Below are 25,333 nucleotides of genomic sequence, written 5' to 3'. Positions count from 1 at the left end.
CAGGGCTTTGATCAGTGTTAGCCGGTGTCGAGACGAGCCGAGGGGAAGTTAGAGGGAAGCCTAGCACACAGACGGGCTTGTGTTTGACAGTTTAATACCAACAGTCTCACCATACTGCCCCGAAAGGAACAGCTGCTCACACACTCATTGAGTTCTCCAAAACTCTTTACTCGAGACGGTGTGTTTTTTATTAAATATTTATTTATTTGTGAAAAATACTTTGTCATCTTAAGTATAAGTATGTTTATTTAACATTAATTTTTTAAAATCCATTTTCAAATTGTTTTAAAATTTCTTAAATATGAATTAAAATAAATACAATTATATTGGCCATCGGCCACCCTGCTTTCAAAGATATCGGCATCGGCATCGACTGTCAAAAAAACCAATATCGGTCGACCACTACTATAAAGCATGCATGCTCTTTAGCTCTACCTTCCTGAAATATTCAATAGAATTATTATCAGATTTCATTCCTGATTTGAAATGTTATTGAAAGAAGACTTTGCCCATGTCAAAATAGCCTACCTCCCAAGGGATAGATAATTTACACTCCCTCATGTCATTCCTAACCGTATCTCTGGCTTGCGAGGAAACACGAAAGACTGTACTGGTTGTTTATTTCCACGTAGTTACAGAGATTTAGGCTGCATCTAGGGACTTCAGGCTTCAAAGAGGACTCCCAAAGCATTATAAAAATATCCTTCATGTGAGAAACAGCATTTGAAATTTAATTAATTATTCACTGAAAATCTTCATCTCCAGAAAGCTTTTAACAGGAGCAACCGAATCCGATTACTCTGATTTGTAAACGATTCAGTGGGACTGTTTTTGTCAACCAGACTAACGATTCAAAACTGATTCATTCCCAAATTGGACATTGTTAGTTCTCTCATGAACATGCCAAGATAAGAGAGCAGATGTTAACATTTTCAGTGAGTCATATGGACCACTTTTATAGTGCTTTGTGTCCATTTTGAAGCTTGAATGCTCTAGTGCCTGTTTATTGTAATGGCATGAAAAAAATAGGCAGTACATTCTTCAAAATTTCTGCTTTGTTTCACAGAAGATGGGTTTGGAATAACCCACCATGAAGGTAAGTAAATGATGACAAGTTTCTTTTTTGAGCAAGCTGTTACTTTAAATGACCAGGATGGAAATGAAATCATTCTTTAGATGCATACCAAATGTCATGGGGTGCGTCTCAATCAGCTCCCTAGCTCCCGAGCTCGTGAATCAGTAGATCGTGTACACTACTCACTGCACGTTGGGACAGTGATCAGTCGAATTCCAGTGACATGATTACGTACAAGGTCAACGGACAACATAGTAGAACGTCATCACTGGAATTAATAAACAACAGGCAGGACCAATATAATTTTTATATAATTTTTTATTCTCTTTAAACACATCGTTCTGTTACATGTTCTTACAACATTTCAGCCGAATATTCATTATAAATGTTAATTAGATGTGTTCAATTCATGTCTAGAGATGTGTGTTTATGTTGAAATATACTAAAAAACGGTTTGTCTTTTCAAATCTTCTATGGGCCGTCATTATAATTATCGTTATCGTATCATTATAATTATTATATATTATAATTGGCTCGAGCGGTTTATGTTTCACGCTTCAGAAATGTGACGTTATTTCTGGTAAGGGAGCATAGTGAGCGCCGATGCTCCCTAGTTTTTGCGGTGCATTGTGGGATTTATCAGGGAGCAAACGTTCCAGTGCACTGGAAGGATTTCGCGATTGAGACAGCCCTTAAAATGGCCGACTCCCTGATCAGTGCCCTTACTACTGAACAAGGGAGCTGATTGAGATGCACCCATGGACAATATTTAGTGCTATTCCATCTCTTTAATGTTTTAGATTCTGATGTGTCATTCATCAGTGCCACTCAGCTCTCCCTTCTTGTGGTCCCATAATGATCAGGTCAACATGTTTGCCTGTGGGCATCTTTTCCTGAGACTTCTCAAAGCCTTTTAAGTTTGTGCCCCGCTCATTGACTCGGCCTGAGCAGGAGTTAGGGTTGTGTTAGTCTCCTATCTTGCATATGCACAGAAAACCACAGAATTTAAGCCCTCCTCAGGCAGGGTACGGCTTAGATGTCAGTGGGGGCTGCCTTCCTTTCCGCCCCTATTCTTCTGTGCGCTTGCCAGACCTCTTTCCCCTCAACGGGAAGTGATCCATCCTTGGGAGGGAGATGAACTGACTCCCTGCAGAGTGGAATTGAGGAGCGTAGGAATTTAATACTGACAGAAAGTATGATTTATGAAATTGGAGACGTGGGGGTGAAATTGGGGAAGTGCCTTTTTGTCTTTGAGAGACAGATTGCTACTGTCGCTAAAATCTGTTTGACTTGTGAAATGCTTAATGCATTTGCAATATGTACTGTATGTTTTGGTGATGATTTAAACTTGTGACACCTAAATTAATGAAGCAACTTGTTTACACATGGATAAGTATTTCTTATTGTGAGTTCTGTCCCAAAACATCATCTTTTTTTTTAAATTGTTGAATGTATGAAACTGTCTATTTATTGGAACTAGCAAGGCTGCATGAACGGCCCTCTAATTGTTTTACGACGCTGCAGAAATGATACCACCTTGTATAGGTGATGCACAAAGGGCTCTGTAGCCATGAAAGTCCAGACTGCCTCCTATGCTGGCATGAAAGGAGCGGAAGAGGGAGGGAGAGACAGAATGAAGGGAGAGGGCAGGGGGGGAGGCTTGTGAGCAGCAGTCCAAAACAGGAACTGGGCCATAAATGCTGATTTTCCCCGGGTTTGGTGAGTCAAAGGGGGTGAGGGGGAAGTGGTTTATTGAAGCATGGTTTATAAGGGCTGTCTGTTGGCAATTCTTTCACTCCTTTGCCTTGTATGTGTGCATGCCATAAAGCATTTGGCTCTGTCTTTTCTTTACTGCATTCTTGGAAGCTGGAGTTTACTCTTGCATTTATGTTCCTGGATTATGAAAGCGCATGTAATGCATAAGTCATGTTTGTCCAATCAGGTGTCATGAAGATGTGAGTAATTTGGCAGAACCTAAAACGCTAATAAGGATGCTAACGCAATTGCAAATAGTGCTAATAGTGTTTCAAATGTCAAGCAAGAGTGAAATCACAATTGAACCAGGTCTCAATAAAAATCCTTTGTATTGGTAGTGAAGGTTTCTTTATTCAAAACGGCTCAGTGAACATTTAGCAAGGCGCGTTTTGATTTATTCACTGTGGCCGATTCGCATGTGAACATGGTTAAATAAAAAGATTGATTTTCACTTTCCATTCTGCCATCTCCACGGTCACTGTGATTTATGCAAATTCCTTGTATGCCTTCAAAATCGATTGTTGTGCGGGATTTTAGGCACAATTAGGAAGCACAAAACTGTTTTTGTTGGTTTTTCTACCACAAGGAGACTTTAATTTGTAACAGTGTTGCTGGCAGGGATGCGAGCCTGAAATTTGACCCACAATTCTGTGCTTTCACTGAGGGGGAATCCTGCTGTGGTCATTGTCCACTTGGCAGAAAGCAAAAAGTGTAAGCTGACCCAAAAACATGGCTGGGAAAACCATACACTGCCTGAATTGTCATAAATTCCACAGTTTGGCATAAAAAAACATCTATGCACTGTAACTAAGGTTTTCCTCTTCGTGAGCTCCATACTTTGTAAAGGCTCAATTATCTTATTATAATATATAAAAAAATCTTTGGACTTTAATATAGTCAAATTTGATAAATGGAGCCGAGAGTGTTACATTCTAATGGCTTAAAGCACAATACACTTAGCCAAAATATTTAATAAAGAAAGCATTCATGGTGCTGATGATTTGTAATAAATATAATTCTGTGAGCCAGATATCTAACTATTAAGCAAAATTCTTTCTTTTTTTAATCCATATACTTTTCACCCACGAAAACAAAAACCTTTTTTCTTGAAAGTTCTACATTTTATTTTTACCCTGAATTAATTAATTTATTTACTTATTATAAACCAGTGGTTCTCAGCTGGTGGGTCACTATCCAAAAATTGGTCTCGGGTCTGTGCTGATGACAGCAGGAGGAAAAACTTTGCTAAATGCAAATAATAAATTGTAGCAAACCATGTAACTGTAGTTAGTTAAACAGGCTTAACTTTTAAATGCTTTTTATATCATTTGTTGATGTCAAAGGCTATCTATACTGTTTTGGCACTGTTTTGCTCCTGTTTATTGATTTCAGAAACAGTTGAGAACCACTGTATTAAACCTCCAGTCTAATGTTCTTTATTCATTATAAGATGACCAATGACTTTTCTAACAGGAAGTGTTGCATGTGCACTGAAATCAATGCAGGGTTAGTGGGCTGAATGATTTCATCATCTCTCCGTGCCCACCCTCCTTTGCTGTCATACCTTAGGGGAGAACCTTTGATCCACAAAGAAAATGGAGCTTCTTAAGACAGTCTAAAAGAGTATCAAACATACTCGGTCTCAAAGGATCTGCTGCACAAAAGTGGAACTTGTGTTTGCTGCTGAAAGTCTGCTGAGGTACAAAGTAACAATATCCCCATTTATTTCAGTGATGTGTAATTCATTCTTCCACCTGAAAAGACCTGAACTGCTGAAGGGAATTGATCTTTCATTTAGACAAACCCCAGGACAATCTGAATTAGGGCTGCACGATAAGTGCATATATGAACGTGGTTTAGCGCAGCTTGTCAGTGAATAACGGCTCTGTGTAGTAAATGCTGCTTCATGTGAAAGCACGCACGTGATGGAGATTTACCGCTGATTACAGAAGCGGCTTAACTGACACGATGCGCATTAAATATCGCATGCAATTTATGGTGCAGCCCTAATCTGATTGGTGTCTGTGTCTTTCCCTATCTATCTCTCTCAAAGTCACAACAAACTATAGAATCGCTTTATTGGCATGACTAGAACAGATTACAGTTTTACCAAATCATGCAGAATACTGGCCAAGCATAGAAACCAACAAGACAACACAAGTGAAAAAAGTAGTGCTGTCAAACGATTAATTGTGATTAATCGCATCCAGAATAAAAGATTGTTTACATAATATAGGGCTGCATGATAAATCGAAATGAAATTGAAATCGTGATTAGACAGAATCTGCAATTGTCATGCGTCTCTTTAAGTGAAGCATGGTTCTGTGATCAGTTGTAAATCAACATTCGAAGGCCAGAGGGCATTCTCGTGCGGAAAGTCCAAATACGCGTCGCAGAAGAAACCTAGGAAATGCCTATAGCGGTAGCTGGATAAACAGAAGATTTAACTGCTTTTTAAAATGATTTCATCGATTTCATAATCGCGCTATAATATCGTCTGTGTTTTTGTTTTTGATTACAGAACCGGCTTTACTGGCAAAATGCGCGTGGCAATCGCATTCGATTAATCGTGCAGCCCTAACGTAATATATGTGTGTATACTGTGTATATTTAATATGTGTATATATAAATACAAACACATGCGTGTATTTATTTAAGAAAAATATATGTTTCGTTTATATATTACCACTAAATATTGTAGAAACTTAATTTGCTGTAAAGTTGCTTTGCAATGATTTGTATCGTGAAAAGCGCTGTACAAATAAACTTGTATTGAATTGAATATTAAATATTTATATACAGTATAATATAGAATATAAGAATATATATAAATGTATAGACGTAAATATTTTCAAAATATATCCTACTGTATGTGTGTGTATTTTATATATATATGTGTGTGTATATATATGTATATGTGTGTGTATGTATATATGTATGTGTATATATTAATAAATATACACAGTACACATACATATTATGTAAACAAAAGCTTTTATTTTTGATGCGATCAATTGTGATTAATCATTTGACAGCACTAGAAAAAGGAAATGGTACAAAAATAGTGTTTGAAGGAAAATGACAAGGAATAGCTTTATTTTGTGTTTATTTTGGGGGATTTTATTTTTTGTTTTTATTTTGAAAGGTTTTGTTTTTATTGGGTGGGGTTTGTTTTAATTTTGGGTTTTTGTTTAATTTGGTTGTTGTTGTTTTTGGTTTGTTTCTCAGGATTCTTTCAGGAATCTTTTTGTTTCTGTTATTTAATAAAAAAAAAAAATTTAAGTTTTGTGACGTTTTAATTTAACTCCTCCTACATCCCTGTCTTTCTTTTACCGCTTTTCACCCACCTTCCCTTTCATTAGATAACAATGGATGTAAATGAGGATAAAATATGGCAAACTTAATGAAGCTAAATGATCTGTTAGCTATGCAAAATGTGTAGGCCTTTACAACATCGTAATTGCCCACATTGAATCAACAATGCTGGACAATGATGATTCACTGCCATATTATTTTTCATTGGTGAAATGAAACCGTATATACTTCTCTCACAATGATTAAGTTATAGGTAAGGTGCATTAATTCTCAGAAAACAAGTTATAGATTGACTGACAATAGCAAAGTTTGTAGACAGCTGGAAAACTTTTTAAATGACAGAAAACCAAAAGATAAAAAAAACTACTCTGTGAAGCTGAGCAAATTGAGAAGACTGTAGAAGAGAGGGATTATTTTGCCATAATGGCACCACCACTTCTCCTTCTCTTGCAATTTTCACGTATGACATCACTGTTTGTGGGTGGAGCCTTGTCTCATTCGGTGCAGAGGCCCCACAGATTTGCAGTACACCATTGAATAAGACTTTCTTCTTTTCAGTGTGTATGAAATAGTTTTACTTAAAGCTACTGTATGCTCATAGAAACGCCTCTGTCCATTAGGGAACTTTTATCCTTAATTTAAACAGGATTCCTAAATGCATTTGTTCAGATTACTAAGTGATTTTGAGCACTAACAATAAGAGCATAACAGCCCTTTCTAGCTGATGATGGGTTGATGACAGCTCAGCTGGCGGGCTAAAATAAAGTCTACCTTTGGGATACAATGCCTTGACAAGCTGCAGAGCTTTCTGCGGTGAGGTGAAAAAAGCACCATACAGGAAATAAAATCATTTAAATCAGTCAAGTCAGAGCCTTTTTAAATGGCGTTTTAATGAGAAACGTATTGAAATTTTACCCTGCAACTGATCAGCTTAGTATGGTGCCTTTTAACGGAATTGAGCACACTAGTTTGGTTCTTGTTAATGCTTCTTAGTTAATGCCTGCAGGGCTACCAGGAAGGGTTAAAAAGAGGGTAGGTGTTGCTATTTCACAACCCCTAATGGTCAATTACTGAAAAAAACATCTATGCACTGTAACTAAGGTTTTCCTCTTCGTGAGCTCCATACTTTGTAAAGGCTCAATTATCTTATTATAATATATAAAAAAATCTTTGGACTTTAATATAGTCAAATTTGATAAATGGAGCCGAGAGTGTTACATTCTAATGGCTTAAAGCACAATACACTTAGCCAAAATATTTAATAAAGAAAGCATTCATGGTGCTGATGATTTGTAATAAATATAATTCTGTGAGCCAGATATCTAACTATTAAGCAAAATTCTTTCTTTTTTTAATCCATATACTTTTCACCCACGAAAACAAAAACCTTTTTTCTTGAAAGTTCTACATTTTATTTTTACCCTGAATTAATTAATTTATTTACTTATTATAAACCAGTGGTTCTCAGCTGGTGGGTCACTATCCAAAAATTGGTCTCGGGTCTGTGCTGATGACAGCAGGAGGAAAAACTTTGCTAAATGCAAATAATAAATTGTAGCAAACCATGTAACTGTAGTTAGTTAAACAGGCTTAACTTTTAAATGCTTTTTATATCATTTGTTGATGTCAAAGGCTATCTATACTGTTTTGGCACTGTTTTGCTCCTGTTTATTGATTTCAGAAACAGTTGAGAACCACTGTATTAAACCTCCAGTCTAATGTTCTTTATTCATTATAAGATGACCAATGACTTTTCTAACAGGAAGTGTTGCATGTGCACTGAAATCAATGCAGGGTTAGTGGGCTGAATGATTTCATCATCTCTCCGTGCCCACCCTCCTTTGCTGTCATACCTTAGGGGAGAACCTTTGATCCACAAAGAAAATGGAGCTTCTTAAGACAGTCTAAAAGAGTATCAAACATACTCGGTCTCAAAGGATCTGCTGCACAAAAGTGGAACTTGTGTTTGCTGCTGAAAGTCTGCTGAGGTACAAAGTAACAATATCCCCATTTATTTCAGTGATGTGTAATTCATTCTTCCACCTGAAAAGACCTGAACTGCTGAAGGGAATTGATCTTTCATTTAGACAAACCCCAGGACAATCTGAATTAGGGCTGCACGATAAGTGCATATATGAACGTGGTTTAGCGCAGCTTGTCAGTGAATAACGGCTCTGTGTAGTAAATGCTGCTTCATGTGAAAGCACGCACGTGATGGAGATTTACCGCTGATTACAGAAGCGGCTTAACTGACACGATGCGCATTAAATATCGCATGCAATTTATGGTGCAGCCCTAATCTGATTGGTGTCTGTGTCTTTCCCTATCTATCTCTCTCAAAGTCACAACAAACTATAGAATCGCTTTATTGGCATGACTAGAACAGATTACAGTTTTACCAAATCATGCAGAATACTGGCCAAGCATAGAAACCAACAAGACAACACAAGTGAAAAAAGTAGTGCTGTCAAACGATTAATTGTGATTAATCGCATCCAGAATAAAAGATTGTTTACATAATATAGGGCTGCATGATAAATCGAAATGAAATTGAAATCGTGATTAGACAGAATCTGCAATTGTCATGCGTCTCTTTAAGTGAAGCATGGTTCTGTGATCAGTTGTAAATCAACATTCGAAGGCCAGAGGGCATTCTCGTGCGGAAAGTCCAAATACGCGTCGCAGAAGAAACCTAGGAAATGCCTATAGCGGTAGCTGGATAAACAGAAGATTTAACTGCTTTTTAAAATGATTTCATCGATTTCATAATCGCGCTATAATATCGTCTGTGTTTTTGTTTTTGATTACAGAACCGGCTTTACTGGCAAAATGCGCGTGGCAATCGCATTCGATTAATCGTGCAGCCCTAACGTAATATATGTGTGTATACTGTGTATATTTAATATGTGTATATATAAATACAAACACATGCGTGTATTTATTTAAGAAAAATATATGTTTCGTTTATATATTACCACTAAATATTGTAGAAACTTAATTTGCTGTAAAGTTGCTTTGCAATGATTTGTATCGTGAAAAGCGCTGTACAAATAAACTTGTATTGAATTGAATATTAAATATTTATATACAGTATAATATAGAATATAAGAATATATATAAATGTATAGACGTAAATATTTTCAAAATATATCCTACTGTATGTGTGTGTATTTTATATATATATGTGTGTGTATATATATGTATATGTGTGTGTATGTATATATGTATGTGTATATATTAATAAATATACACAGTACACATACATATTATGTAAACAAAAGCTTTTATTTTTGATGCGATCAATTGTGATTAATCATTTGACAGCACTAGAAAAAGGAAATGGTACAAAAATAGTGTTTGAAGGAAAATGACAAGGAATAGCTTTATTTTGTGTTTATTTTGGGGGATTTTATTTTTTGTTTTTATTTTGAAAGGTTTTGTTTTTATTGGGTGGGGTTTGTTTTAATTTTGGGTTTTTGTTTAATTTGGTTGTTGTTGTTTTTGGTTTGTTTCTCAGGATTCTTTCAGGAATCTTTTTGTTTCTGTTATTTAATAAAAAAAAAAAATTTAAGTTTTGTGACGTTTTAATTTAACTCCTCCTACATCCCTGTCTTTCTTTTACCGCTTTTCACCCACCTTCCCTTTCATTAGATAACAATGGATGTAAATGAGGATAAAATATGGCAAACTTAATGAAGCTAAATGATCTGTTAGCTATGCAAAATGTGTAGGCCTTTACAACATCGTAATTGCCCACATTGAATCAACAATGATGATTCACTGCCATATTATTTTTCATTGGTGAAATGAAACCGTAATTTGTTTCTGTTATTTAATAAAAAAAAAAAATTTAAGTTTTGTGACGTTTTAATTTAACTCCTCCTACATCCCTGTCTTTCTTTTACCGCTTTTCACCCACCTTCCCTTTCATTAGATAACAATGGATGTAAATGAGGATAAAATATGGCAAACTTAATGAAGCTAAATGATCTGTTAGCTATGCAAAATGTGTAGGCCTTTACAACATCGTAATTGCCCACATTGAATCAACAATGCTGGACAATGATGATTCACTGCCATATTATTTTTCATTGGTGAAATGAAACCGTATATACTTCTCTCACAATGATTAAGTTATAGGTAAGGTGCATTAATTCTCAGAAAACAAGTTATAGATTGACTGACAATAGCAAAGTTTGTAGACAGCTGGAAAACTTTTTAAATGACAGAAAACCAAAAGATAAAAAAAACTACTCTGTGAAGCTGAGCAAATTGAGAAGACTGTAGAAGAGAGGGATTATTTTGCCATAATGGCACCACCACTTCTCCTTCTCTTGCAATTTTCACGTATGACATCACTGTTTGTGGGTGGAGCCTTGTCTCATTCGGTGCAGAGGCCCCACAGATTTGCAGTACACCATTGAATAAGACTTTCTTCTTTTCAGTGTGTATGAAATAGTTTTACTTAAAGCTACTGTATGCTCATAGAAACGCCTCTGTCCATTAGGGAACTTTTATCCTTAATTTAAACAGGATTCCTAAATGCATTTGTTCAGATTACTAAGTGATTTTGAGCACTAACAATAAGAGCATAACAGCCCTTTCTAGCTGATGATGGGTTGATGACAGCTCAGCTGGCGGGCTAAAATAAAGTCTACCTTTGGGATACAATGCCTTGACAAGCTGCAGAGCTTTCTGCGGTGAGGTGAAAAAAGCACCATACAGGAAATAAAATCATTTAAATCAGTCAAGTCAGAGCCTTTTTAAATGGCGTTTTAATGAGAAACGTATTGAAATTTTACCCTGCAACTGATCAGCTTAGTATGGTGCCTTTTAACGGAATTGAGCACACTAGTTTGGTTCTTGTTAATGCTTCTTAGTTAATGCCTGCAGGGCTACCAGGAAGGGTTAAAAAGAGGGTAGGTGTTGCTATTTCACAACCCCTAATGGTCAATTACTGGGATTTAGATCTTGATTCCAAGGTTTGGCTGTGGTTGAATAGTAAAAGTCATATGGGAATGCCTTGTCTTTTAGTCAAGGGTATAATGTTTTATTGTTACTTACTCTGTCTGGCTGGTAAGGTTTTATTGTCATGGTGGAATACTACTTGTACCACAATGCATTTTATTGACTCATTATGTCTGTAAGTAAAATTATACCCCGAACACACATTATAGATAGAGCAGGAAATTGCATTTGTTAAGGGTTTGTGAATTTCTGTGAGGGCTAGTTTCAATCCTGATGCATTCACATTTTGCATTAAAGGCTTTGGGTGCCTCAGAGTCTGTGCATATTTAGTTTTATTACCTATTCTTTTGATTCAAGGAGTAGTATTATGTTGCGACTTAGTTTAGAAAGATGTCCTTGGAAAGGTGCTTGCTCGGTAACATTTCTATACAGTCCGGTGAGTTTTACTTAATTCTTATAATGTAGCTTGATTTCTGCATGCACAGGTTTTTCCTAATGTCACTGGTTTTTCATTCTCTTGCTTGTTTTGTCATTCTGTGAAGCTGATTACCACAATTGATGCAATGCTGTTTGGAGTCTTGGAGTGAATTTAGATGCTACAAGACATTAAAAACCCACCTGCTTCACAAACAATGCTGACTCATATGTGGTTTTAACGTTTAACTTCTAGCTTGTTTACTAAAGAAAATACTTCTATGCAGGGCTGCACGATAAATCGAAATGGAATCGAAATCACGATTTGACAGAAGCTGTGATTGTAATGCATATCTTTCAGTGAAGCACGGTTCTGTGATCAGCAGTAAATCTCCATCCAAAGGCCAGAGGGCGCTCTCGCGCTGAAACTCCAAATACACCTTGCAGAAGAAACCCAGGAAATGCCTATAGCGGTAGCTGGATAAACAGAAGATTCAACTGCTTTTATTGATTCAATGTGACTAATAAACACGATTATGACAATATATGGTTTATCTGAGTTATTATAATTTTCATTAATATAAAGTATATTTATAATACAATGCCTTTATCACTGCTTAGAATACTATGAAATATGTTGCATGCCTTATTCTGTGTAAGAAGCCACATCATCTCACAGAAGGATTTATTTCAAACACTCGACTGACATTATGAAGTGAGTTTGGAGTAAAAATATGTTATTAAATGTGGTATTTTCACATGTTTTCAGATGGTGCAGCATTTACTACACAGAGCCGTAGTTCACTGAGAAGCTATGCAAACAGCTGTCATTATCGCGGATGATTTCAGAATCGCGCAATAAAATAATCTGCAATATTTTTTTTTTTTTTGCTTAACTTGTCAGTGAACTACGGCTCTGTGTAGTAAATGCTGCTCCATCTGAAAGCACGTGATGATGATTTTCTGCTGATTACAGAACTGGCTTTACTAACAAAATGCGCATGACAATCGCATTTGATTAATCGTGCAGCCCTACTTCTATGTATTTCTATGCAGGATGCAAAACTGTACACAAGTAGTCTATGAGAAAAAAAGCTTTTAATTTAATGGAGGAAAAAAAAATCTAAGAATGGACAGTGAAACTGTACACTTGCAGTGCATTGTCCAGACAATTCATGTGTGTGTATGTGTACTTGCATAGAGTATGTTTCTGTGTGGGTTAGGGTAACACTGTTCAATAAAGTTCAATCAATCAATCAATTTGTAAACATTGATTATTGCATCAGACATCATCAACTAACCGTGACCAATAATTTCTAAGCTTTATCAATAAAATTGTGTTTATTGGTAATTCATGTTTGTTTATAATACCTTAATACACTAAGGTTAATTTTTACTAATAAATTATATACACTACCATTCAAAAGTCAGTAAGAATTTTTTTCTTTCTTTAATAGAAATTAATACTTTTATTCAGCAAGGAAGGATTAATTAACTTGATCAAAAGTAACAGTAAAGATTTCTATTTTAAATAGGCTAATTGCTGTTCTTTTGAACCCTATATTCATCAAAGAATCCTAAAAATATATATATTAAGGTAAATGTATTGCCACAAAAATATTAAACGGCACAACTGTTTTTGACTGTGATTTAATAATTAAATCTTGAGCACCAAATCAGGATATTATAATGAGTAAAAATTTAGCTTTGCCGCCACAGAAATAAATTGCATTTTAAAATGGAATCAAAAAGAATGTTTTTTTTTAATTGTATTTATAATAATATTTTAAATAATATTTCTCAATATTACTGTTGTTACTGTATTTTTAAATCAAATAAATGTACCATTGGTGAGCATACTGTATGAGTCTTTTTTTAAACATAAAAAAATATAAACTAACGTCCCAACTACTTAAGATTTTATGTTAAAAATGTATTTTATGTCGAAATTATAATTAACCTAGATTATTAAATACTGAAAAAGCTGTTGTTTTGTAGTTTTCATACCTAATCTATTAATGAATGTAAATGAATTGAACGGTATTATAAAGCCCTATTTTTGTGTCTGTACATGTATAAATGGAATTGTCTTTGTAAGTTAAAGAGATTCACAGCTATCCAAAGCCATTAACATTAAATTGCCACAACATATAGTTATTTATTTTGGCTGTTGACTGCTTTCTCATCACTTCACCCATTCGTCAGCGCTGAATGTTAAACAGACCCGCACACAGAACTATTATTAAATACTGAAAAAGCTGTTGTTTTGTAGTTTTCATACCTAATCTATTAATGAATGTAAATGAATTGAACGGTATTATAAAGCCCTATTTTTGTGTCTGTACATGTATAAATGGAATTGTCTTTGTAAGTTAAAGAGATTCACAGCTATCCAAAGCCATTAACATTAAATTGCCACAACATAGTTATTTATTTTGGCTGTTGACTGCTTTCTCATCACTTCACCCATTCGTCAGCGCTGAATGTTAAACAGACCCGCACACAGAACCAAGTACAAACAGCATTAGTGTCAAGGCTCAACGCTCGAGTGAGGGCCTCAAGCAGCTGTAATTTCAAGCAGAGCCGCTCTTGACTATATACTAGGACGATTTTCACAGAGCGGGACGCAGCTCATTGGAATTCAACAGAGTGGACTGTTTGTTGAAAAGCGTTGAGGAGAGGGTCATCACTCGTTGTTTAAAGTTGGCATCTGGGGAATTTTTATCGAAGCCCCTAAGCTGGATGCTTTCCGTGACCCATGGTGCCTTGGCACTGCTGAAATGCATTTGAAAACATGCCTTGAAGTGAGCAAAGATCCAGGGTCAGTTTTTCCCCCTGTTTTGAATTGTGAGTTTGAGAAAGCACAGCTGGGAAATGGCAGGCTGAAGTGTTGCTCCATGGGGGCAGGGTACTTGAGAAGCAGATGTTAATGTGGTGGTTTTGGATGTTGGGGGTCTGAAGAGAGCTTTTCTTGATGCTCAATCTCTCCTTTTTGCAGGATGGCAAAGTCTGCCATGCTTGGGAAAACAGGCTACAGTGTTTTTGAGCATGTGCTGTGAAAATGAAGAATGAAAGTAAACCACCATATCCAAACAAGCTGAAAACTTGGTGGACTCTTTGACATTCAGTGGTTCCCATGCAATTGGTGTCAATTTACACCTTCGTGTGTGAACACAGTGCTCCCATATGGCAAACTGTGCCACGGTACCACCTTTTCGCGTGTCTCACCCTGTCTATTTATGTTTTCTTTAGTGTAAAGCTCAAATAATTCAAATATGTAATTTATATATGCACAATATATTGGTGCCATATCAGTTATTGGCTGATATTAAATGGGCAGATTTAGGATATTTAATTGTACATGCTAATTTCTGTTGTTTTTGCATTGTTTTTACTGTTGTTTAATGCTCACTTACTAAATTCAATCGTAGCATTTAAAACTAGTGGTCGACCAATATATCGCCACGGTTGAAATGTCGGCCAATATTTGGCTTTTTTTTGTTATTGTCGACTGTTCATTTTTTTTTTTCTGTTAAGTGTTTTTATACACACGCACACACACACATATTCTGAATGCAAGCATTAGTTTAAGTTCAATGACATACTGGCAGACCGAAAATATGTTTTTAAACCATTAACATAATCAACAATTATTTAAACCAGTAATATTAGCCAAAAATGTTAATGAGGATAATCCACTGATGGATACACAACGAATGAACAAGCTGTAAGCTGTCAGACAGACTGCAACTTTATGTATGTGCGTGATCATGTGCAGCGCTCATGCTTTCAGAGCTGCGCGCTCTCATTTAAATCTCACACTATCATATTCATATATCGTCGCCATCTTCCAAGTGTAGTTCTTCTATGTACTTGTAGGCACCGGTTTTTTCTTTTTCTGTGCCCTTTGAGGACCGACTGAAACACTTCCAGGCATATGCTCTGCCTGCCCCCGTCAGTTCCAGAAGAATTGCAGCCTCGCTAGTTGCTACCTTCGGTACCATCGGTACTTTCGATACTGAAGAAAAACAAGTACCGCCAGTATTTTAAAATGTTTATACCGACTTGGTACCATAGTATCGGTTCTCGTGACATCCCTAATATATATCGGATATCAGCAACTCCTGCTCTCTAAGATATCGGCCATCAAAAAATCAGTATTGGTCAAACGCTATTTAAACAAATGATTTTAGTTTTTAGTCTTTTGATTTTACTTTATTTAGGCAAACTAAGTTTAGAATTTTAATATGTGTCATTTTACTGGTTATTGTCCATAACATGAAAATAATTATTGATGACTTGACCAGAATTTTAATGTTTGCAGTGCCTTTTGACAATACTTCGCCAAATAGAAATATAGCCTGTTTGTGTGCAATTTTCGTAATTCTCTTAGCAGGTTGAGCCAGGTTGTCTGAAGCTGATGGTGAGCACACAGTGTGGTTGGACAGCCGTGTGAGAGCTCTGTTTTGAACTGCTAAAGACCTGAGAGCCTCCTCAAATGCTTTGTTGATTCATTCATTGTGCTAATTCTCTACTTTCCAAACCTTCTTAATGAGGTTTAAAAACCTCCCTTTTAAACCAGCAGTTCAGTGCCAAAAGCTTTTTGAATCCAAAAAATCCAGCATTCTCAGGGCACCTGCTTAAACCTTCTATATGTAGATGGAAAAAGCATCTAACAATGCTGAAACGCTGGCTAATGATATTAGAGATTTCCTGTAGTAATATAAAGAGGCTAGGTTTCCCATTCAAGCACTGGCAGTCAGTGCGGGTCACCAGTACTTTAAGAGTAGCAGTAGGGTCTTACCAAGAGTTTGGCTGCTGTCAATATATGGTGCTTGAGTCTGGGACCAATTATGGACCGACCTATTTCACATCACAAATGATTTGTTATTCCAGGTCAGCCAGCACTCAAGTGAAAATGAATGGGAGGATTTTATGAGTCTTGAGTCTCAGCAAGGGCACTGCGATTGCAAGCTACCATCTCCTCTTTAATGAGGCTGGAGCCACCTCAGTGCTTCTGGACCTACTTGTTCGGCAATCTTAAACGATTCAGAAATAGCCACCTTTAACAGTTAGCTGTTTTGACAACTTAATCCACATTCGCTGTACTTAAGCTACTGGCTTGATTAGCTCTGAATACAGTGACCGATTCCTCAATAGTCCAGTGATCTGTGAAGCATGGTGACCCATTGACATAGGCAGGTGATTATCCTAAGTTAGACAGCGAGCTTAATGAGGACCTGCAAAATATCTTGCCACAGTTTTTTGTCAATACATATTAATCATGGTTAAGCACCTTATTTAATTTAATGGGAATGGAAACGAGAATGCGAAGAATAGAAGTCTGTTGGATATGTTTATACGTTTATTTATTTATTCATTTATTTATTTATGCTTCTGCCACGGAATAAAAAAAATAGTACAAAGCTAATTGCGACTTTATCTCAGAATTCTGTCTTTTTTTTTATAGCTTTAGAATTCTGAATTTTCTTTATAAACCCACAATTCTAAAAAGAAAAAATGTGAGAAATTTGAAATTATTTAGTTTTTTTTATTTCATGTTGGAAACAAAAAACATAATTGTGAGATGTAAACTCAGAATTCAGAGGAAAAATATCAAAATTGCGATGCAAAAATATTGAAATATTTTATTTATTCCATGGTGGAATCAAGCTTTCATAGTTTGCTGTGTGAACATATGTAATATTATAATTTTCACATATTTCCTTATGTGATGAAATGTATTTGTATTTTTTAAAGAATATTATTATATTATTTACAATATTATTAATACAAATATTTTTAATATTCTAAGTAATATAATATTTTAATTAATAATTTCCAAAATAAATATAAATATTTAAAAAATATTATTAATAATTAAAAATAAATGTAATTGATTTGGAATTTGCCTTCATGGAAGCATTCCTTTTATTTTTTCCTAAAACATTTCGATGGACATTGCACTGTGTATCTATGCAAGAGAGACCTCAGATGTGTTTCTGGGTTATGCATACAGTGCATGCCTTAGAAACAACTTCTTTTGTGTCTTGCTGCACTGATTTAATTTTCAGCAGTAAATCCCTGTTAATTTCTGAGTTACATTTATATTTTATCAGCATGAAAGGGGATTTATGGCTTGAGGATTTGGCCTTGGTTGAACCCCATGCAGGTGGTCTGCTGTAAAGGGGGATTGTTTATGCTGCAGGTACTACTGACGTATATAGTACTGTGGAATCTTTGGATCAGATATAAGATTGTAATCTGAGACAAAGTGGAATTTTCTTCCCACAAACCCTCAGTGCTACCATGCTTTGGATATGCTTGGAAATATAATATGAATCGATAGCATAGCATTTAATTTCATACATTAGGGGTTTTTAAAGTGAGGTAAAACAGATTAAATCTATTAGTGTAGCTATGCTGTGATTACAGTGTGCTTTTCTGTTGTTGTTGCAATGTTCCTCTCTTTTTCGTATAATTTGGCTCGGTGACTTCTGGCCGACCCTCGTTATGACCCAGTCTCGGGGAAAGGGCAAATGCATTCTGACTGGCATTGTTTTATAATTGGCATGCTGTGTGTGTGTGTGTGTGTGTGTGTGTGTATGCAAAGGGGGAGGGAACAAAACTCTTCTTGGCCTTTTCCCTTTTCATCTTAAGCAAAAGATCTAGAGCTGAGATAGCAACTCCAGATTCCAAGTTCAGTTCTGTTTTCCCTTCAGTTACAGTGGATCGACTTTACCTGCTTAATAACATGAAAGACATGGATAGGTTAGAAAACAAATAAGCAAGATATAGGTTCGAGTATGAGGTTTCCTAAGGTTAAGTGTGTCAGATAAAGGGTTTCTATAAGATTTGAAAGTTTTACTGATTTGCAGATTTTTGGAAAAAGTGGGTAGTTCACACAATGTGTTAATAGACTTTTTTTTTCTCAACATAAAGATGTTATGTTCACATTTCTATTTCTAAGGGAAAATGCATATCTTGGGTCCTGTCATGATTTTAGCTTAAGTTTTTCACCATCCCAGTGTGATGTAATGCTGAATTAGTAATCTTAATTTTGTCAACATTAGTTGTTTATTTATAAATTAACATGATCCTAAATAAATGTTGTTCTGCATTATTTTGAGATACCTTATGCATTAATTAATCTTACGAAATGTAACATTATTGTAAGGTTTTTTTTGTAGTGCAAAAATGAAGCTTTGTCAAATGTTTTGTTACAAGCTCATAAAACTCCATGCATAATAATTGTAAAATGTACTTTTTAAAAAAAGTTACTTTTTTTACAATGCATAACATGCCAACTTTACACACGTATTTTTTCTTCAGTTACAGTGGATCGACTTTACCTGCTTAATAACATGAAAGACATGGATAGGTTAGAAAACAAATAAGCAAGATATAGGTTCGAGTATGAGGTTTCCTAAGGTTAAGTGTGTCAGATAAAGGGTTTCTATAAGATTTGAAAGTTTTACTGATTTGCAGATTTTTGGAAAAAGTGGGTAGTTCACACAATGTGTTAATAGACTTTTTTTTTCTCAACATAAAGATGTTAGGTTCAAATTTCTATTTCTAAGGGAAAATGCATATCTTGGGTCCTGTCATGATTTTAGCTTAAGTTTTTCACCATCCCAGTGTGATGTAATGCTGAATTAGTCATCTTAATTTTGTCAACATTAGTTGTTTATTTATAAATTAACATGATCCTAAATAAATGTTGTTCTGCATTATTTTGAGATACCTTATGCATTAATTAATCTTACGAAATGTAACATTATTGTAAGGTTTTTTTTGTAGTGCAAAAATGAAGCTTTGTCAAATGTTTTGTTACAAGATCATAAAACTCCATGCATAATAATTGTAAAATGTACTTTTTAAAAAAAGTTACTTTTTTTACAATGCATAACATGCCAACTTTACACACGTATTTTTTCCATGTCAAATGGAAATTTTCACCCAACCAAACTGTATAAAAGCATTACATTTTTAAAATATTAAATCACTTTTAAAAATCACATTTAGTGTATTCGAGGAGTTCATAGTTAGCACCTCTGTGTGATTTGTTGCCCGAGTTAGAGCTTCAGGCTGTGTGCGTGTGTGATATTTTAGTCCTTGCAATGACATTCTGGCTTGAAGTCTAGTCTTTTAATGAATTTTTGAGCCAATCACCTAAATACCATGTGCGACGTGTTTGGAATACAGAGCATGGCCACAGAGTTTATTTTTGCATTGGCTTTCAGAGGTGATTATGCAGATTTATTCTCATAATCACTTCTAAAAGTGAGATGCATATCCTAAGAGTTACTTGCTAAATTTCAAATAAGCGTGATTGTCTGTGCAAAAAACAAGCCTCCAGTGAGAGCATATGCTATTTGGGTTTGGACAGTTATGCTTGTTAAAGTGTTTTGAATTGCTACGGAATCATATGCAGTTGAGAATACCTCTTACAAGCAGAACATCCCATAATGATTTTCTCCTTCTCACAAGCCAGTGGGAGCAAATGAAGGCACCATACTAAACAGACCCTTGCAAGGGACGATGGCTAAACATGACCCAGCACAGCAATCAATCTCTGTAATATTTGTATAGCGGATGTTGTTTTGGGATCCGGTGACCTAGGATCGAGGTCAGTCATCGTCTGGCCATTAGAGTGGTCACACAGTGTGAGGGGGGGAAGGGGCTCGGTTCCTACGAAACCTTAGCATGCTGACTGTTATTGAGCTTTGTCAGTAGGAGCATGCTATACCATTGAGAAAATAACAAGTGCTAAAGTGTTTTGAATTGCTACGGAATCATATGCAGTTGAGAATACCTCTTACAAGCAGAACATCCCATAATGGTTTTCTCCTTCTCACAAGCCAGTGGGAGCAAATGAAGGCACCATACTAAACAGACCCTTGCAAGGGACGATGGCTAAACATGACCCAGCACGGCAATCAATCTCTGTAATATTTGTATAGCGGATGTTGTTTTGGGATCCGGTGACCTAGGATCGAGGTCAGTCATCGTCTGGCCATTAGAGTGGTCTCACAGTGTGAGGGGGGGAAGGGGCTCGGTTCCTACGAAACCTTAGCATGCTGACTGTTATTGAGCTTTGTCAGTAGGAGCATGCTATACCATTGAGAAAATAACAAGTGTTTGTTTCTAAAGGAATTAAAGCCATAGCTTTACTGTTAATAGAGAAACGCGGCAAAACGGTGGTAATTCATACATACACAGCCTCTCTCTTGGTGTCGTAAATGAACAGTTGATGAATCACACTTTTCTGAGAATAGACTTGAAGTGGAGATAGCTAAACTGCAGGCTAAGCGGTGTTTTCAGAAAGCAAGCGCGTTTATCCTCAGTGGAGAGAGCATGAGGACAGGGTTGCCAGGTTGACAAAGATAAGTAGCACGTTTAGCAGATATTTCTGTATTGCGCAAGTATAAAGCTCTGTTTTGGGGATTACGTCTCTTTATATCAGGCAACCCCGTTGTGTTCTTCTGCGGCCAGATTATTAACAGATGCTCTATTCATTATTTTTTTAGAAACCTCGCACTTTTCTACAAAATCTTAAACGTTGTAAAATTAAGCGTGGTCCACTGCTGCACACGTGCCACAGTATCGATACAGGGCCAGCTGTATCGATACTCGTATCGTCAAATCTCTGTGACGATACATCGTCGTATCGATATTTTGAACACAGCACTAATAAATACTTGAAATATATTTGATTTAGTTAACAGGTAAACAAGGGGGAAAAAACTGTGCGACACGTAACGTGGCCGATATATGCTGAGTTTCAGTTAATTTTTGTGACACGCTTAATTTGTTCACAGAAAGGAAACTCAAATGGCAGAAAGCGACATCCTATTTGTTTTCTTTATTTTACAAAAGCGCAATGTTTTGTTTTCATTGTGAGTGTACACAAATAGACCTTTTACAGTGATGCATTATTAATAAGACAGTAGGTGTATTTTAAGTTGATTCTGCTGGTATTATGAAACAGTTGAAGTGATCATGCCGGCACACACACACACACACACACAAAATATATCAGTTCCAGCATTGCTAACTTGACAGCGCAGTTGGTACTTTATCAAAATATAATACAGTGAACCAAACATCAGCGCGCCTGCCTCTGTGTCACCGTTGGAACGCGACTGAAGTACAAAGCCTATAAGTTACATAATAAATAATAGTTTAGCATTTGAATACATCACAAATATGGAAATATTATGGAATATTTGGATTTGTGACAAATGAGAGAGGTAGGATACACGAGCACAAAGCTCCATTTCATATATAAAGCTAGCTATGTATGTATGTATGTATGAGGGTGTGTGTATATGTATGTATATATGTATACATGTATGTATGTGTATATATATATATATATAAATATAATTTATGCATTTAGCAGACGCTTTTATCCAAAGCGACTTACAGTGCATTCAGGGTATACATTTTTTACCAGTATGTGTGTTCCCTGGGAATTGAACCCACGACCTTTTGCGCTGCTAACACAATGCTCTACCACTGAGCCACAGGATGCTGCACATGCTACGAAAAAACTGGTCTGTGCGATGAATAAATTTACCACTGTAGCACGCTGTGATACAGTTTTGCATGTTCATAACTAGGGGTGCTCCGATTGATTGGCTACCGATCACTATCGGCCGATAATCGTTTTGGGATTGGCGGTCTCTAAAAAGGCCTATCTCAAAAAAACGATCTCAAGCTGATGACGCACCTGCTGTGAAAGGTTTGGCACGACATGCAGCTGCACCGTCTCGGTCTCTGTCCGGCGCGGGTGAAATAATTATAATGCTGAAGTTGAGCTACTCACCTTCATATTTCTTAATTAAATAACTTCTAAAGTAATTTGAAAACCTTGTGTGAGACGTAATTTCACAAACAGCGTGAGTGAAACACAGCGCGCGTTCTCTCTCAAAATAGCCTGTGCAAATGTCTTCAAATCACCACATCACGTCTGTCTATAAGCGAGCTGCACAGTTGACAGGAATTGTCACTTGCACAATCTAGGCAGTGTCACATCGTCACTAAAGTTTATAAATTGCATTACTTTTTAATTCTTGCCAGTGTTTAACCATTCAGCGCTCGCGCAATCTCCTGGAGACCGTGCGCTCATGCACACTCGCAGTGCACACACATAATGCCAGGTTCACACACATATATGTTCAGGGTTTGAAATTAACACCCGCCAACCCGACAAATGCGGGTAAAAATCAGCTGTGGTGGGTAACGCTGTCAAATCACTAGCCAATTTGGCGGGTTACTTTTCATAAGTTATGTTCACTAATTAATTTCTTGGGGGAGTTCATGCAAGCCAAATCTGCGCAGGTTTAGCGCAAATACTGAACTCGTGAGACATCATGACATTATCGAATATATTGCAAAAACCAAAGAAAAAACACACCTACAGGGGCACGCATACGCGACGTAATGAAGTCTGGTTAGACATGGGGTAGGCAAGTTTGGTCCTAGAGAGCCGCAGTCCTGCAGAGTTCAGCTCCAACCCTAATCAAACACACCTGAACAAGCTAATTAATATCTTCAGGATTACTAAGGCTATAGGCAGGTGAGTTTAGTTTTCAGGGTTTGAGCTGAACTCTGCAGGACTGCGGCTCTCTAGGACCGAACTTGCCTACCCCTGGGTTAGACCAACACTGGCTTTAGTGCAAGTGCGCATTTAGAGTGCGTTCTTTCACTGCATGATTCAGTCAATTAATATGCATTAAGAATGATCACATAATTCAAGATAAGGGGGCAGAAAATTTATATATTTATATCAATTCATATAGTTAATCATTATCACACGAAGCGTGCCGTTTTTTCTTTAAAAAATCTGCATGGCTACAAATGTGATATTGTTTATTGAACTGTTGTATAAAATCAATAAGTTAATATCAAAAGACTTACATTTTAGACAGCATATTGGCTGTTTTTGTGCTATTTATGCACTATTTCACGAACAAAAAACATTCCAAGCACAGCCACAGTACTGTTTTGTGTCTCTGAGCAACATGACGTTTCGTAACTGAATGAATCGACCATGTAAATGATTCGGTTCAATCGCAATGACTCACTTAACAGTAACTTGCTGCCACCTACTGGTGGTTTTAATTTCACATTTAAAGTATCTTCATTTTTTTAATAATTTCAAATATCAGTATTCAACATTTCATGTTTAAAATATCAAAACATTATTTATGCATTTGTAACTGCAGGCTAAAGCATTCCATGTCACTCTAAGCTGCATTAACGTGTAAATACATCTAAAAGCCACTTCATATGCAACTTCTGCAAAGATTAATTTTATTGATACTGATTTAATTTGTTTAGTAACAGCCTAAATGTATTATTATAACTGACTGATTAAATTTAAGAATTTGACTCAAAAGATGATGTACACTTTTAGAAAAAAATGGCTTTATAAAGGTAAAAATGCCCATAAAAGGTAAAAATGTATTTAAACTTATTGGAAAAGATTAATTTCTATCACTGCTGTGTACTGACCACACAGAATATGAAGAATATCAAAAACTTTAGGAGTCAGCTGTCCACAGTAGTCCTTAAGATATCAGCACAATAACATGCTCCGCAAAATATTGTCTAATTATTATAGATAAAATCCCAGAAAATATTGAGATATTATTTTTTATCAATAGGGCACAACCCTAGTACTGACACAATATGATTTGCAACGGTCGCTTTGTCATGCCCAGTGTAGACAGACTCAAACTATTGGTTTATTTCTGTCTTTTTTTTTATTGGCTAGTAGAAGTTATGAATGGCCGGTAACTTAAAAAAAAATATATATACACACAATTAAAATGTCGTTGTATCGTGCTACAGGTGCATTCTGTCAGCTGCAGTTCTGGCGCCTCCGTCTCAATATACTGTACAACGCCACATGCATTCACATCAGTGTTAACTCAGCGGTAGTTACTTTCACGGGACACTGCACTTATGCGCAATCACAAAACTGCATTATTTGCATCTGCTTTAAAGCCATACCGGTTAAACCTTTAATTCAAGTGCTGTTCTGCCTGTGCTTTTTCTGAGCGCGTACTGATGAAGCACGCTCACACTGAGAGCCTGTCGAAAAGCGCCTGATTATTGGACTAAGTTGTCTTTCGCGTCTAATACTGTCAAAAACACACAATGTTTACATATAAACACAGTTGGTTATGTCTAAAATGAAAGTAAACAGTTAAGAGAGAAATGCGTGCAGCTCTTAAAGGGACAGTAACTACTAAACATGCTGCCGACTGTCATTAAAGGGATAGTTCACCCAAAAAATTCAATTTCTTTCATTATTTACTCACTCACATTTTGTTCTAAACCTGTATTAATTTCTTTCTTGTGCTGAACACAAAAGAAAATATTCTGAAGAATGTGAGTAACCAAACAGTAGCTGGTTCACATTGACTTTGACAGTAGGAAAAAAATACCATGGAAGTCACTTTGAACCAGCAACTGCTTGGTTACCCACATTCTTCAAAAATAACTTTTATGTTCAACAGACGAAATAAACTAATTCAGGTTTAAAACAACTTGAGTAAATGATGGTATAAAAATGAAACACTATGACAGAATTTTCATTTTTGGTGAACTATTCTTTTAATGTTAATAAAACAACAAAACGCATAGAAAAATCACTCACTGCTCTTGACTGATGAACTTATCAGTCAGTTGCTTTAAAAAAAAAAGTATAATTGATGCATATAGAGTTTTATTTTAATATTTGTTTAATATTTACTGCTAAATACTGTACCTGAAAAATAAAGCACTGTTTGT

At 36.1% G+C, this 25,333-nt stretch overlaps 1 protein-coding gene across 1 annotated transcript in view; it reads left to right on the top strand.

Moving 5' to 3' along the window:
• Positions 1–25,333, top strand: part of LOC107597913 (protein AF-9-like) — a 61,273-nt gene that overhangs the window by 12,174 nt on the left and 23,766 nt on the right. The window lies entirely within an intron of this gene.

The sequence above is a fragment of the Sinocyclocheilus grahami genome, unplaced genomic scaffold (genome assembly GCF_001515645.1).
Source record: "Sinocyclocheilus grahami isolate Dianchi unplaced genomic scaffold, SAMN03320097.WGS_v1.1 scaffold240.1, whole genome shotgun sequence".
Taxonomy (NCBI): domain Eukaryota; kingdom Metazoa; phylum Chordata; class Actinopteri; order Cypriniformes; family Cyprinidae; genus Sinocyclocheilus; species Sinocyclocheilus grahami.
This window is presented reverse-complemented; position numbering and strand designations above follow the sequence as displayed.